We start from the raw sequence: 14,043 nt of genomic DNA, 5'->3' as shown, positions 1-14,043 counted from the left end.
TATTGTCATTGATGGCTAAAATACATTACAAATGAAATTAAGCAGCATTTTATATTACAATGTTGATATGTGCATATCTGTCCATATATATATATATATGTGTATTTTAAAGATGAAAACATGAGAGGCATTACACTTTTATTTGTATATTTCAGCAAGCTCACTATTTCACTGCATCTGTCTGGTGTACCTCCACAACTACTATTAACTAGACATAAACTATAACATGGACAGGGTTTCAAATTTAAAAAAAAAATATTGAAGAACCAGTGGTCCATAGGGTCAAAACACCAAAAGCTTAAAGATCAACACAAATTTCAATTAACAAAAAGCTTTATAAATTTCGAGTCCTAGTTTCAGATTTTTTAACATAGCGCCACTCGAAACCTTGTGCAAACGATGCGCCTGTTTCTCCTATACGAAGACCTATATAGCCATACTCCGTGACATCCCTCATTATTTTTCTCTAGAAGCCATGGAATAGGCCAACCCCGCGACTTTTTCCTCAAATTTTTCAAATTTCGAGCCCTAGTTTCAGATTTTTTAACATAGCGCCACTCGAAACCTTGCGCAAACGATGCGCCTGTTTCTCTTCTACAAGACCTATATAGTCGTAAACCGTGACACCCATCATTATTTTTCTCTACAAGCCATGGAATAGGCCTACCCCCGGTTTTTTTCCCAATTTTTTCAAATTTCGACCCCTAGTTTCAGATTTTTTAACATAGCGCCCTTCGATACCTTGCGCAAAATATGCGCCTGTTTCTCTTCTACAAGACATATATATACATACCCCGTGACATCCCTCATTATTTTTCTCTAGAAGCCATGGAATAGGCCAATCCCCCTGTTTTTAACAATTTGTTTCCAAATTTTGAGCTCTAGTTTCAGATTTTTGAACATAGCTCCCTTCGATACCTTACGCAAAAGATGCGCCTGTTTCTCCTCTACAAGACCTTTATAGTCATTCACCGTGACACCCCTCATTATTTTTCTCTAGAAGCCATGGAATAGGCCAACCCCTTTGTTTTTAACAATTTTTTTCAAATTTTGAGCCCTAGTTTCAGATTTTTGAACATAGCACCCTTCGATACCTTGCGCAAAATATGCGCCTGTTTCTCCTCTACAAGACCTATATAGACATACCCCGTGACACTCTCATTTTTTTTCTCTAGAAGCCATGGAATAGGCCAACCCCCCTGTTTTTAACAATTTTTTTTTCAAATTTTGAGCTCTAGTTTCAGATTTTTGAACATAGCGCCCTTCGATACCTTGCGCAAAAGATCGCCTGTTTCTCTTCTACTAGACCTATATAGTCATACCTCGTGACACCCTTCATTATTTTTCTATAGAAGCCATGGAATAGGCCAACCCCCCTGTTTTTATCTTTTTTTTCCAAATTTTGAGCCCTAGTTTCAGATTTTGAACATAGCGCATTTCGATACCTTGCGCAAAAGATGCGACTCTTTCTCCTCTACAAGACCTATATAGACATACCCCGTGACACTCCTCGATATTTTCCTCTAGAAGCCATGGAATAGGCCAACCTCTCTGTTTTTGGCAAATTTTTTTCCAAATTTTGAGCTCTAGTTTCAGATTTTTGAACATAGCTCCCTTCGATACCTTACGCAAAAGATGCGCCTGTTTCTCCTCTACAAGACCTTTATAGTCATTCACCGTGACACCCCTCATTATTTTTCTCTAGAAGCCATGGAATAGGCCAACCCCTTTGTTTTTAACAATTTTTTTCAAATTTTGAGCCCTAGTTTCAGATTTTTGAACATAGCACCCTTCGATACCTTGCGCAAAATATGCGCCTGTTTCTCCTCTACAAGACCTATATAGACATACCCCGTGACACTCTCATTTTTTTTCTCTAGAAGCCATGGAATAGGCCAACCCCCCTGTTTTTAACAATTTTTTTTTCAAATTTTGAGCTCTAGTTTCAGATTTTTGAACATAGCGCCCTTCGATACCTTGCGCAAAAGATCGCCTGTTTCTCTTCTACTAGACCTATATAGTCATACCTCGTGACACCCTTCATTATTTTTCTATAGAAGCCATGGAATAGGCCAACCCCCCTGTTTTTATCTTTTTTTTCCAAATTTTGAGCCCTAGTTTCAGATTTTGAACATAGCGCATGTCGATACCTTGCGCAAAAGATGCGACTCTTTCTCCTCTACAAGACCTATATAGACATACCCCGTGACACTCCTCGATATTTTCCTCTAGAAGCCATGGAATAGGCCAACCTCTCTGTTTTTGGCAAAATTTTTTTCAAATTTTGAGCTCTAGTTTCAGATTTTTGAACAAAGCGCCCTTCAATACCTTGCGCAAAAGATGCGCTGGTTTCTCTTCTACAAGACCTATAAATTCATACCCCGTGACACCACTCATTATTTTTCTCTAGAAGCCATGGAATAGGCCAACCCCCCTGTTTTTATCTTTAGTTCCAAATTTTGAGCCTTAGTTTCAGATTTTTGAACATAGCGCCCTTCGATACCTTGCGCAAAAGATGCGCCTGTTTCTCTTCTACAAGACTTATATAGACATACCCCGTGACACCCCTCATTATTTTTCTCTAGAAGCCATGGAATAGGCCAACCCCCCTGTTTTTAACAATTTTTTTTTTAATTTTGAGCTCTAGTTTCTGATGTTTGAACATAGCGCCCTTCGATACCTTGCGCAAAAGATGCGCCTAATTCTCCTCTACAAGACCGATATAGACATACCCCTTGACACCCCTCATTATTTTTCTCTAGAAGCCATGGAATAGGCCAACCCCTTTGTTTTTAACAATTTTTTTCAAATTTTGAGCCCTAGTTTCAGATTTTTGAACATAGCGTCCTTCGATATCGTGCGCAAAATATGCGCCTGTTTCTCCTCTACTATATAGACATCCCCCGTGACACCCCTCATTATTTTTCTCTAGAATCCATGGAATAGGCCAACCCCCTTGTTTTTATCTTTTTTTTCCAAATTTTGAGCCCTAGTTTCAGATTTTTGAACATAGCGCCCTTCGATACCTTGCGCAAAAGATGCGCCTGTTTCTCCTCTACAAGACCTATATAAACATACCCCGTGACACTCCTCATTATTTTTCTCTAGAAGCCATGGAATAGGCCAACCCCCCTGTTTTTAACAATTTTTTTTCAAATTTTGAGCTCTAGTTTCAGATTTTTGAACCTAGCGCCCTTCGATACCTTACGCAAAAGATGCACCTGTTTCTCCTCTACAAGACCTATATAGTCATACCCCGTGACACCCCTCATTATTTTTCTCTAGAAGCCAGGGAATAGGCCAACACCTTGTTTTTATCTTTTTTTTTCCTAATTTTGAGCCCTAGTTTTAGATTTTTGAACATAGCGCCCTTCAATACCTTACGGAAAAGATGCGCCTGTTTCTCCTCTACTAGACCTATATAGTCATACTCCGTGACACCCCTCATTATTTTTCTCTAGAAACCATGGAATAGGCCAACCCCCCCTGTTTTTATCTTTTTTTTTTAATTTTGAGCCCTAGTTTCAGATTTTGAACATAGCGCCTTTCGATACCTTGCGCAAAAGATGCGCCTGTTTCTCCTCTACAAGACCTATATAGACATACCCCGTTACACCCCTCATTATTTTCCTCTAGAAGCCATGGAATAGGCCAACCACTCTGTTTTTAGCAAATTTTTTTTCAAATGTTGAGCTCTAGTTTCAGATTTTTGAACAAAGCGCCCTTCGATACCTTGCGCAAAAGATGCGCCTGTTTCTTCTCTACAAGACCTATATAGTCATACCCCGTGACACCACTCATTATTTTTCTCTAGAAGCCATGGAATAGGCCAACCCCCCTGTTTTTATCTTTTTTTTCCAAATTTTGAGCCCTAGTTTCAGATTTTTGAACATAGCGCACTTCGATACCTTGCGCAAAAGATGCGCCTGTTTCTCCTCTGCAAGACCTATATAGTCATACCCCGTGACACCACTCATTACTTTTCTCTAGAAGCCATGGAATAGGCCAACCCCCCTGTTTTTAACAATTTTTTTTCAAATTTTGAGCTCTAGTTTCAGATGTTTGAATAAAGCGCCCTTCGATACCTTGCGCAAAAGATGCGCCTGTTTCTACTCTACAAGACCTATATAGACATACCCCGTGACACTTCTAATTATTTTTCTCTAGAAGCCATGGAATAGGCCACCCAACCTGTTTTTAACAATTTTTTTCAAATTTTGAGCTCTAGTTTCAGATTTTTTAACAAAGCGCCCTTCGATACCTTGCGCAAAAGATGCGCCTGTTTCTCCTCTACAAGACCTATATAGACATACTCCGTGACACCCCTCATTATTTTTTTCTAGAAGCCATGGAATAGGCCAATCCCCCTGTTTTTAACAATTTTTTTTTCAAATTTTGAGCTCTACTTTCAGATGTTTGAACATAGCGCCCTTCGATACCTTGCGCAAAAGATGCGCCTGTTTCTCCTCTGCAAGACCTATATAGTCATTCCCCGTGACACTCCTCATTATTTTTCTCTAGAAGCCATGGAATAGGCAAACCCCCCTGTTTTTAACAATTTTTTTTCAAATTTTGAGCTCTAGTTTCAGATTTTTTAACATAGCGCCCTTCAATACCTTGCGCAAAAGATGCGCCTGTTTCTCCTCTACAAGACCTATATAGTCATACCCCGTGACACCCCTCATTATTTTTCTCTAGAAGCCATGGAATAGGCCAACCCCCCTGTTTTTATCTTTTTTTTCCAAATTTTGAGCCCTAGTTTCAGATTTTGAACATAGCGCCCTTCGATACCTTGCGCAAAAGATGCGCATTTTTCTCCTCTACAAGACCTATATACACATACCCCGTGACACCCCTCATTATTTTCCTCTAGAAGCCATGGAATAGGCCAACCCCCCTGTTTTTAACAATTTTTTTTCAAATTTTGAGCTCTAGTTTCAGATTTTTTAACATAGCGCCCTTCGATACCTTACGCAAAAGATGCACCTGTTTCTCCTCTACAAGACCTATATAGTCATACCCCGTGACACCACTCATTATTTTCCTCTAGAAGCCATGGAATAGGCCAACCACTCTGTTTTTAGCAATTTTTTTTTCAAATTTTGAGCTCTAGTTTCAGATTTTTCAACAAAGCGCCCTTCGATACCTTGTGCAAAAGATGCGCCTGTTTCTCTTCTACAAGACCTATATAGTCATACCCCGTGACACCACTCATTATTTTTCTCTAGAAGCCATGGAATAGGCCAACCCCCCTGTTTTTATCTTTTTTTTTCCAAATTTTGAGCCCAAATTTCAGATTTTTGAACATAGCGCCCTTCGATACCTTGCGCAAAAGATGCGCCTGTTTCTCCTCTGCAAGACCTATATAGTCATACCCTGTGACATCCCTCATTATTTTTCTCTAGAGGCCATGGAATAGGCCAACCCCCCTGTTTTTAACAATTTTTTTTCAAATTTTGAGCTCTAGTTTCAGATGTTTGAACATAGCGCCCTTCGATACCTTGCGAAAAATATGCGCCTGTTTCTACTCTACAAGACCTATATACACATACCCCGTGACACTCCTAATTATTTTTCTCTAGAAGCCATGGAATAGGCCAACCACCCTGTTTTTAACAATTTTTTTCAAATTTTGAGCTCTAGTTTCAGATTTTTGAACATAGCGCCCTTCGATACCTTGCGCAAAAGATGCGCCTGTTTCTCCTTTACAAGACCTATATAGACATACCCCGTGACACCCCTCATTATTTTTCTCTAGAAGCCATGGAATACGCCAATCCCCCTGTTTTTAACAATTTTTTTTCAAATTTTGAGCTCTAGTTTCAGATTTTTGAACATAGCGCCCTTCGATACCTTGCGCAAAAGATGTCCCTGTTTCTCCTCTACAAGACCTATATAGACATACCCCGTGACACCCCGTGACACCCCGTGACACCCCTCATTATTTTTCTTTAGAAGCCATGGAATAGGCCAATCCCCCTGTTTTTAACATTTTTTTTTCAAATTTTGAGCTCTAGTTTCAGATTTTTGAACATAGCGCCCTTCGATACCTTGCGCAAAAGATGCGCCTGTTTCTCCTCTACAAGACCTATATAGACATACTCCGTGACACCCCTCATTATTTTTTTCTAGAAGCCATGGAATAGGCCAATCCCCCTGTTTTTAACAATTTTTTTTTCAAATTTTGAGCTCTACTTTCAGATGTTTGAACATAGCGCCCTTCGATACCTTGCGCAAAAGATGCGCCTGTTTCTCCTCTGCAAGACCTATATAGTCATTCCCCGTGACACTCCTCATTATTTTTCTCTAGAAGCCATGGAATAGGCAAACCCCCCTGTTTTTAACAATTTTTTTTCAAATTTTGAGCTCTAGTTTCAGATTTTTTAACATAGCGCCTTTCAATACCTTGCGCAAAAGATGCGCCTGTTTCTCCTCTACAAGACCTATATAGTCATACCCCGTGACACCCCTCATTATTTTTCTCTAGAAGCCATGGAATAGGCCAACCCCCCTGTTTTTATCTTTTTTTTCCAAATTTTGAGCCCTAGTTTCAGATTTTGAACATAGCGCCCTTCGATACCTTGCGCAAAAGATGCGCATTTTTCTCCTCTACAAGACCTATATACACATACCCCGTGACACCCCTCATTATTTTTCTCTAGAAGCCATGGAATAGGCCAACCCCCCTGTTTTTAACAATTTTTTTTTAAATTTTAAGCTCTAGTTTCAGATTTTTTAACATAGCGCCCTTCAATACCTTGCGCAAAAGATGCGCCTGTTTCTCTTCTACAAGACCTATATAGTCATACCCCGTGACACCCCTCATTATTTTTCTCTAGAAGTCATGGAATAGGCCAACCCCCCTGTTTTTATTTTTTTTTTCCAAATTTTGAGCCCTAGTTTCAGATTTTGAACATAGCGCCCTTCGATACCTTGCGCAAAAGATGCGCATGTTTCTCCTCTACAAGACCTATATACACATACCCCGTGACACCCCTCATTATTTTCCTCTAGAAGCCATGGAATAGGCCAACCCCCCTATTTTTAACAATTTTTTTTCAAATTTTGAGCTCTAGTTTCAGATTTTTTAACCTAGCGCCCTTCGATACCTTACGCAAAAGATGCACCTGTTTCTCCTCTACAAGACCTATATAGTCATACCCCGTGACACCACTCATTATTTTCCTCTAGAAGCCATGGAATAGGCCAACCACTCTGTTTTTAGCAATTTTTTTTTCAAATTTTGAGCTCTAGTTTCAGATTTTTCAACAAAGCGCCCTTCGATACCTTGTGCAAAAGATGCGCCTGTTTCTCTTCTACAAGACCAATATAGTCATACCCCGTGACACCACTCATTATTTTTCTCTAGAAGCCATGGAATAGGCCAACCCCCCTGTTTTTATCTTTTTTTTCCAAATTTGGGCCCAAATTTCAGATTTTTGAACATAGCGCCCTTCGATACCTTGCGCAAAAGATGCGCCTGTTTCTCCTCTGCAAGACCTATATAGTCATACCCCGTGACATCCCTCATTATTTTTCTCTAGAGGCCATGGAATAGGCCAACCCCCCTGTTTTTAACAATTTTTTTTCAAATTTTGAGCTCTAGTTTCAGATGTTTGAACATAGCGCCCTTCGATACCTTGCGAAAAATATGCGCCTGTTTCTACTCTACAAGACCTATATAGACATACCCCGTGACACTCCTAATTATTTTTCTCTAGAAGTCATGGAATAGGCCAACCACCCTGTTTTTAACAATTTTTTTCAAATTTTGAGCTCTAGTTTCAGATTTTTGAACATAGCGCCCTTCGATACCTTGCGCAAAAGATGCGCATTTTCTCCTCTACAAGACCTATATACACATACCCCGTGACACCCCTCATTATTTTTCTCTAGAAGCCATGGAATAGGCCAATCCCCCTGTTTTTAACAATTTTTTTTTCAAATTTTGAGCTCTAGTTTCAGATTTTTGAACATAGCGCCCTTCGATACCTTGCGCAAAAGATGTCCCTGTTTCTCCTCTACAAGACCTATATAGACATACCCCGTGACACCCCTCATTATTTTTCTTTAGAAGCCATGGAATAGGCCAATCCCCCTGTTTTTAACAATTTTTTTTTCAAATTTTGAGCTCTAGTTTCAGATTTTTGAACATAGCGCCCTTCGATACCTTGCGCAAAAGATGCGCCTGTTTCTCCTCTGCAAGACCTATATAGTCATACCCCGTGACACCCCTCATTATTTTTCTCTAGAAGCCATGGAATAGGCCAACTCCCCTGTTTTTAACAATTTTTTTAAAAATTTTGAGCTCTAGTTTGAGATTTTTTAACATAGCGCCCTTCAATACCTTGCGCAAAAGATGCGCCTGTTTCTCTTCTACAAGACCTATATAGTCATACCCCGTGACACCCCTCATTATTTTTCTCTAGAAGCCATGGAATAGGCCAACCCCCCTGTTTTTATTTTTTTTTTCCAAATTTTGAGCCCTAGTTTCAGATTTTGAACATAGCGCCCTTCGATACCTTGCGCAAAAGATGCGCATGTTTCTTCTCTACAAGACCTATATACACATACCCCGTGACACCCCTCATTATTTTCCTCTAGAAGCCATGGAATAGGCCAACCCCCCTGTTTTTAACAATTTTTTTTCAAATTTTGAGCTCTAGTTTCATATTTTTTAACCTAGCGCCCTTCGATACCTTACGCAAAAGATGCACCTGTTTCTCCTCTACAAGACCTATATAGTCATACCTCGTGACACCACTCATTATTTTCCTCTAGAAGCCATGAAATAGGCCAACCACTCTGTTTTTAGCAATTTTTTTTTCAAATTTTGAGCTCTAGTTTCAGATTTTTCAACAAAGCGCCCTTCGATACCTTGTGCAAAAGATGCGCCTGTTTCTCTTCTACAAGACCTATATAGTCATACCCCGTGACACCACTCATTATTTTTCTCTAGAAGCCATGGAATAGGCCAACCCCCCTTATCTTTTTTTTTCAAATTTTGAGCTCTAGTTTCAGATTTTTGAACATAGCGCCCTTCGATACCTTGCGCAAAAGATGCGCCTGTTTCTCCTCTGCAAGACCTATATAGTCATACCCCGTGACATTCCTCATTATTTTTCTCTAGAGGCCATGGAATAGGCCAACCCCCCTGTTTTTAACATTTTTTTTTCAAATTTTGAGCTGTAGTTTCAGATGTTTGAACATAGCGCCCTTCGATATCTTGCGAAAAATATGCGCCTGTTTCTACTCTACAAGACCTATATAGACATACCCCGTGACACTCCTAATTATTTTTCTCTAGAAGCCATGGAATAGGCCAACCACCCTGTTTTTAACAATTTTTTTCAAATTTTGAGCTCTAGTTTCAGATTTTTGAACATAGCGCCCTTCGATACCTTGCGCAAAAGATGCGCATTTTTCTCTTCTACAAGACCTATATACACATACCCCGTGACACCCCTCATTATTTTTCTCTAGAAGCCATGGAATAGGCCAATCCCCCTGTTTTTAACAATTTTTTTTTCAAATTTTGAGCTCTAGTTTCAGGTTTTTGAACATAGCGCCCTTCGATACCTTGCGCAAAAGATGTCCCTGTTTCTCCTCTGCAAGACCTATATAGTCATACCCCATGACACCCCTCATTATTTTTCTCTAGAAGCCATGGAATAGGCCAACCCCCCTGTTTTTAACATTTTTTTAAAAAATTTTGAGCTCTAGTTTCAGATTTTTTAACATAGCGCCCTTCAATACCTTGCGCAAAAGATGCGCATGTTTCTCTTGTACAAGACCTATATAGACATACCCCGTGACACCCCTCATTATTTTTCTCTAGAAGCCATGGAATAGGCCAACCCCCCTGTTTTTATTTTTTTTTTCCAAATTTTGAGCCCTAGTTTCAGATTTTGAACATAGCGCCCTTCGATACCTTGCGCAAAAGATGTGCATGTTTCTCCTCTACAAGACCTATATACACATACCCCGTGACACCCCTCATTATTTTCCTCTAGAAGCCATGGAATAGGCCAACCCCCCTGTTTTTAACAATTTTTTTTAAACTTTTGAGCTCTAGTTTCAGATTTTTTAACATAGCGCCCTTCAATACCTTGCGCAAAAGATGCGCCTGTTTCTCTTCTACAAGACCTATATAGTCATACCCCGTGACACCCCTCATTATTTTTCTCTAGAAGCCATGGAATAGGCCAACCCCCCTGTTTTTATTTTTTTTTCTCCAAATTTTGAGCCCTAGTTTCAGATTTTGAACATAGCGCCCTTCGATACCTTGCGCAAAAGATGCGCATGTTTCTCCTCTACAAGACCTATATACACATACCCCGTGACACCCCTCATTATTTTCCTCTAGAAGCTATGGAATAGGCCAACCCCCCTGTTTTTAACAATTTTTTTTCAAATTTTGAGCTCTAGTTTCAGATTTTTTAACCTAGCGCCCTTCGATACCTTACGCAAAAGATGCACCTGTTTCTCCTCTACAAGACCTATATAGTCATACCCCGTGACACCACTCATTATTTTCCTCTAGAAGCCATGGAATAGGCCAACCACTCTGTTTTTAGCAATTTTTTTTTCAAATTTTGAGCTCTAGTTTCAGATTTTTGAACAAAGCGCCCTTCGATACCTTGCGCAAAAGATGCGCCTGTTTCTCCTCTACAAGACCTATATAGTCATACCCCGTGACACCCCTCATTATTTTTCTCTAGAAGCCATGGAATAGGCCAATCCCCCTGTTTTTATCTTTTTTTTTCCAAATTTTGAGCCCTAGTTTCAGATTTTGAACATATCGCCTTTCGATACCTTGCGCAAAAGATGCGCCTGTTTCTCCTCTACAAGACCTATATAGACATACCCCGTTACACCCCTCATTATTTTCCTCTAGAAGCCATGGAATAGGCCAACCACTCTGTTTTTAGCAAATTTTTTTTCAAATTTTGAGCTCTAGTTTCAGATTTTTCAACAAAGCGCCCTTTGATACCTTGTGCAAAAGATGCGCCTGTTTCTCTTCTACAAGACCTATATAGTCATACCCCGTGACACAACTCATTATTTTTCTCTAGAAGCCATGGAATAGGCCAACCCCCCTGTTTTTATCTTTTTTTTCAAATTTTGAGCTCTAGTTTCAGATGTTTGAACATAGCGCCCTTCGATACCTTGCGAAAAATATGCGCCTGTTTCTACTCTACAAGACCTATATAGACATACCCCGTGACACTCCTAATTATTTTTCTCTAGAAGCCATGGAATAGGCCAACCACCCTGTTTTTAACAATTTTTTTCAAATTTTGAGCTCTAGTTTCAGATTTTTGAACAAAGCGCCCTTCGATACCTTGCGCAAAAGATGCGCCTGTTTCTCCTGTACAAGACCTATATAGACATACCCCGTGACACCCCTCATTATTTTTCTCTAGAAGCCATGGAATAGGCCAATCCCCCTGTTTTTAACAATTTTTTTTCAAATTTTGAGCTCTAGTTTCAGATTTTTTAACATAGCGCCCTTCGATACCTTGCGCAAAAGATTCGTCTGTTTCTCCTCTACAAGATCTATATAGTCATACCCCGTGACACCCCTCATTATTTTTCTCTAGAAGCCATGGAATAGGCCAACCCCCATTTCTGCAAATGTGTATCTTAGTTCAATTAAACAATGACATCAAAGGTGCTATATTTTACAGAGAAGGACTACTTTTACATACGTTCTAAATTGAAGTAGATGCATTGGTGGTCTTACACCTACAAATAATCCGTTGACAGATGCAGATTTATTGTGGTACTGAATATTAGCCTAAAAAGAGATGTGACTAGTTTTATCAATGGATGGGATAAATACCAAATCATGATAATTTTGAAATTGCAATATTTGGACGGAATTTCTGCCTTTTTAAATATTTTTTTATTTAACGGCCGTTGCTGTCTTATTCATTTTTTCGGTTTTTAGATAGATCGTCTTATTGTTCGCTGGCTTATTGTTCGCTAGTTATTGTTCGCTAGCTTCAGCCTGGTGGATTGACAAAAGTAAATTTCTAAATATAAATCAGACTGGTAGCTACATGCGACTTATTTTTTCGTGGTTAATTTGAAAGCCATACGGGTTGCCGAAACAACTTTGTGGGTAAGTATATAATCACATAACTAATTGTGTCAATATCTTTTGGACTAGAGTTGTGTCGTAAATCACTTCTTACAAGACAAAGATTCTAACTCTGTTAGAAATCGTCATTTTATTAAATTGAGGGGACAATCATTTAAATTGAGGAAGGGGTCAGATGATTTGTCGTGGACGAAATATTCGTTTTCACATGTTATTCTGTGCAAAAAAAATAATTATGTCTCACATTTTGTGGGACAGTATATTCATTTCCATCCTGTCTTGGGCAAGATGATTGATTTTCAATTGTTACCCGACCAGAATATTCATTTTCAATATTCCTCTCCTTCAAAAATAGTCGTCTCCTTACTCTCAGTTTCATGGAACGTGGAATTTAAGTGAGGCGCTAGAGCGATATATATTTTTTTTTATGTTTTCCATGCGTACCCATTAGTCAATTAAACTTTGTCATAACGGTTATTAAAAAATTTGGTGTTTTAATCTTTTTAATTTTATAAACGTTTAATAAAAAAAAATTTCACGTTTGTTTACCCTTTCATTCATCAAGGTCTTCCCCTCGCCGTGACTTGCGCTGTGCGATTAGATGTTAATTGATGCAGATGATGGCTTCATCGTTGTCGTCGTTATCGCCCTTTTCATCTGGATTGTTGACCTTATTATGGTTACTTCTTTGAAACCAAATCAACTTTTAACCATCAGCGGTTGAAATGCTGGGTCGTCGTTTCATTTATGTTTTGCAGTCTACTATATATTTTCTTCAGCTTCTTTTAAATGAGTAGAACTTTTCCCTACACTGTGTCGAACTTGGGGAAGTAGCGCTATCATTTTGGCCATACATTTAGAAACATCTATCCACATTTTTTTCGAAATCATGAAGTCCATACCAGATGCGTTTTTTTTATCTGCCAAAAAAAAAGTAAAAATAACAAAAATACCGAACTTTAAAATGGAAAGTCCTTTATCAAATGGCAAAATCAAAAGCTGAAACACATCAAACGAATGGAAAACAACTGTCATATTCCTGACTTGGTACAGGCATTTACTTGTATGTAGAAAATGGCAACAGATTTAACAATTTCCTGGTTATTGTGTTCTTCAACACATGTCTCCCGCTGGCATTATCATCTTCTCCCTCATGGTTGGTCACAGATATATGGATATATATCATCTTGATCAGGCAATTATTATTATCGGTATCACTTTCTGTTGTATTTAAACAGCAAATAACACTTTTGGGAGGGCAACTTCTCCATTTACAATTTAAAAATAAACGGAATTTTCTGGCAGTTCTGGGTGTAATTTTCTTTGGGGTTGCTCTTGAACATTATCTGCATCTGTAAACACATATATTGACACACATTTGATCTGTAAACACATATATTGACACACATTTCATTTTAGTTTTCTCTTAAACTCTGTTTTATTGTCTCATCTGTTTAGTTTAGTGTTTATTTTATTTGTTGTGTGTGTATGTACATGTATTTGTAACGGGAGTTGGTTTTCCACTGCTTCGTTTTCTGTCAGTTGTTTCTGGTATATTGAACAAATTATATCAATACCAACAAATCGTGTATTAAGTAGTCTTATGTGTTGCAAGCCCTAATAAGTTTTCCATATATGAGAGCAAAAGTTTAAGCGTCTGATCATTTCAAATCCAAATCGTAGACAGTCCAATTATTCGGTGAGTGACGTAACATTTATAGTTCCTAAAAGGGATAACAAGCCCAGCCGGCCGGATGTCAGGCACGTGCAAGAAACAGGTAGTAAGCCGACAAGAAGATTTACATGACCGGTCTCGGTAGAAATAGTTACGGAACTACAAATAGTACTTACTTTAACCAATTTCCCGAAATAAATAACCAAAACAAGTCAACAAAGTGCTCACCGTCACTATTGCATGCTAAACCACAGATGTATAT

General features: G+C 38.9%; 1 long non-coding RNA gene across 21 annotated transcripts; it reads right to left on the bottom strand.

The window, feature by feature from the left end:
- Positions 1–1,284: 1,284 nt before the first annotated feature.
- LOC127710231 (uncharacterized) lies at positions 1,285–13,564 on the bottom strand. 21 transcript variants are annotated; one of them, XR_007986074.1, is made up of 9 exons: positions 11,032–13,564; positions 10,480–10,677; positions 8,878–8,895; positions 7,678–7,815; positions 6,406–6,443; positions 4,192–4,791; positions 3,555–3,838; positions 3,079–3,379; positions 1,990–2,027 (listed from the first exon to the last, which is right to left on the bottom strand). It is a non-coding gene; the product is annotated as an uncharacterized LOC127710231 (long non-coding RNA). The 21 variants fall into 21 exon arrangements; XR_007986073.1 differs by lacking the exons at positions 7,678–7,815; positions 8,878–8,895 and adding exons at positions 9,795–9,931; positions 10,109–10,284 and having other exon boundaries at positions 10,640–10,677; positions 11,207–13,563; XR_007986083.1 differs by lacking the exons at positions 7,678–7,815; positions 8,878–8,895 and adding exons at positions 9,795–9,931; positions 10,109–10,284 and having other exon boundaries at positions 10,640–10,677; positions 11,383–13,563.
- Positions 13,565–14,043: the final 479 nt, after the last annotated feature.

Source organism: Mytilus californianus, unplaced genomic scaffold (genome assembly GCF_021869535.1).
Source record: "Mytilus californianus isolate M0D057914Y unplaced genomic scaffold, xbMytCali1.0.p SCAF_7, whole genome shotgun sequence".
NCBI lineage: Eukaryota > Metazoa > Mollusca > Bivalvia > Mytilida > Mytilidae > Mytilus > Mytilus californianus.
Note: the sequence above shows the minus strand (reverse complement) of the source record. Positions and strands in the feature narration are given on the sequence as shown.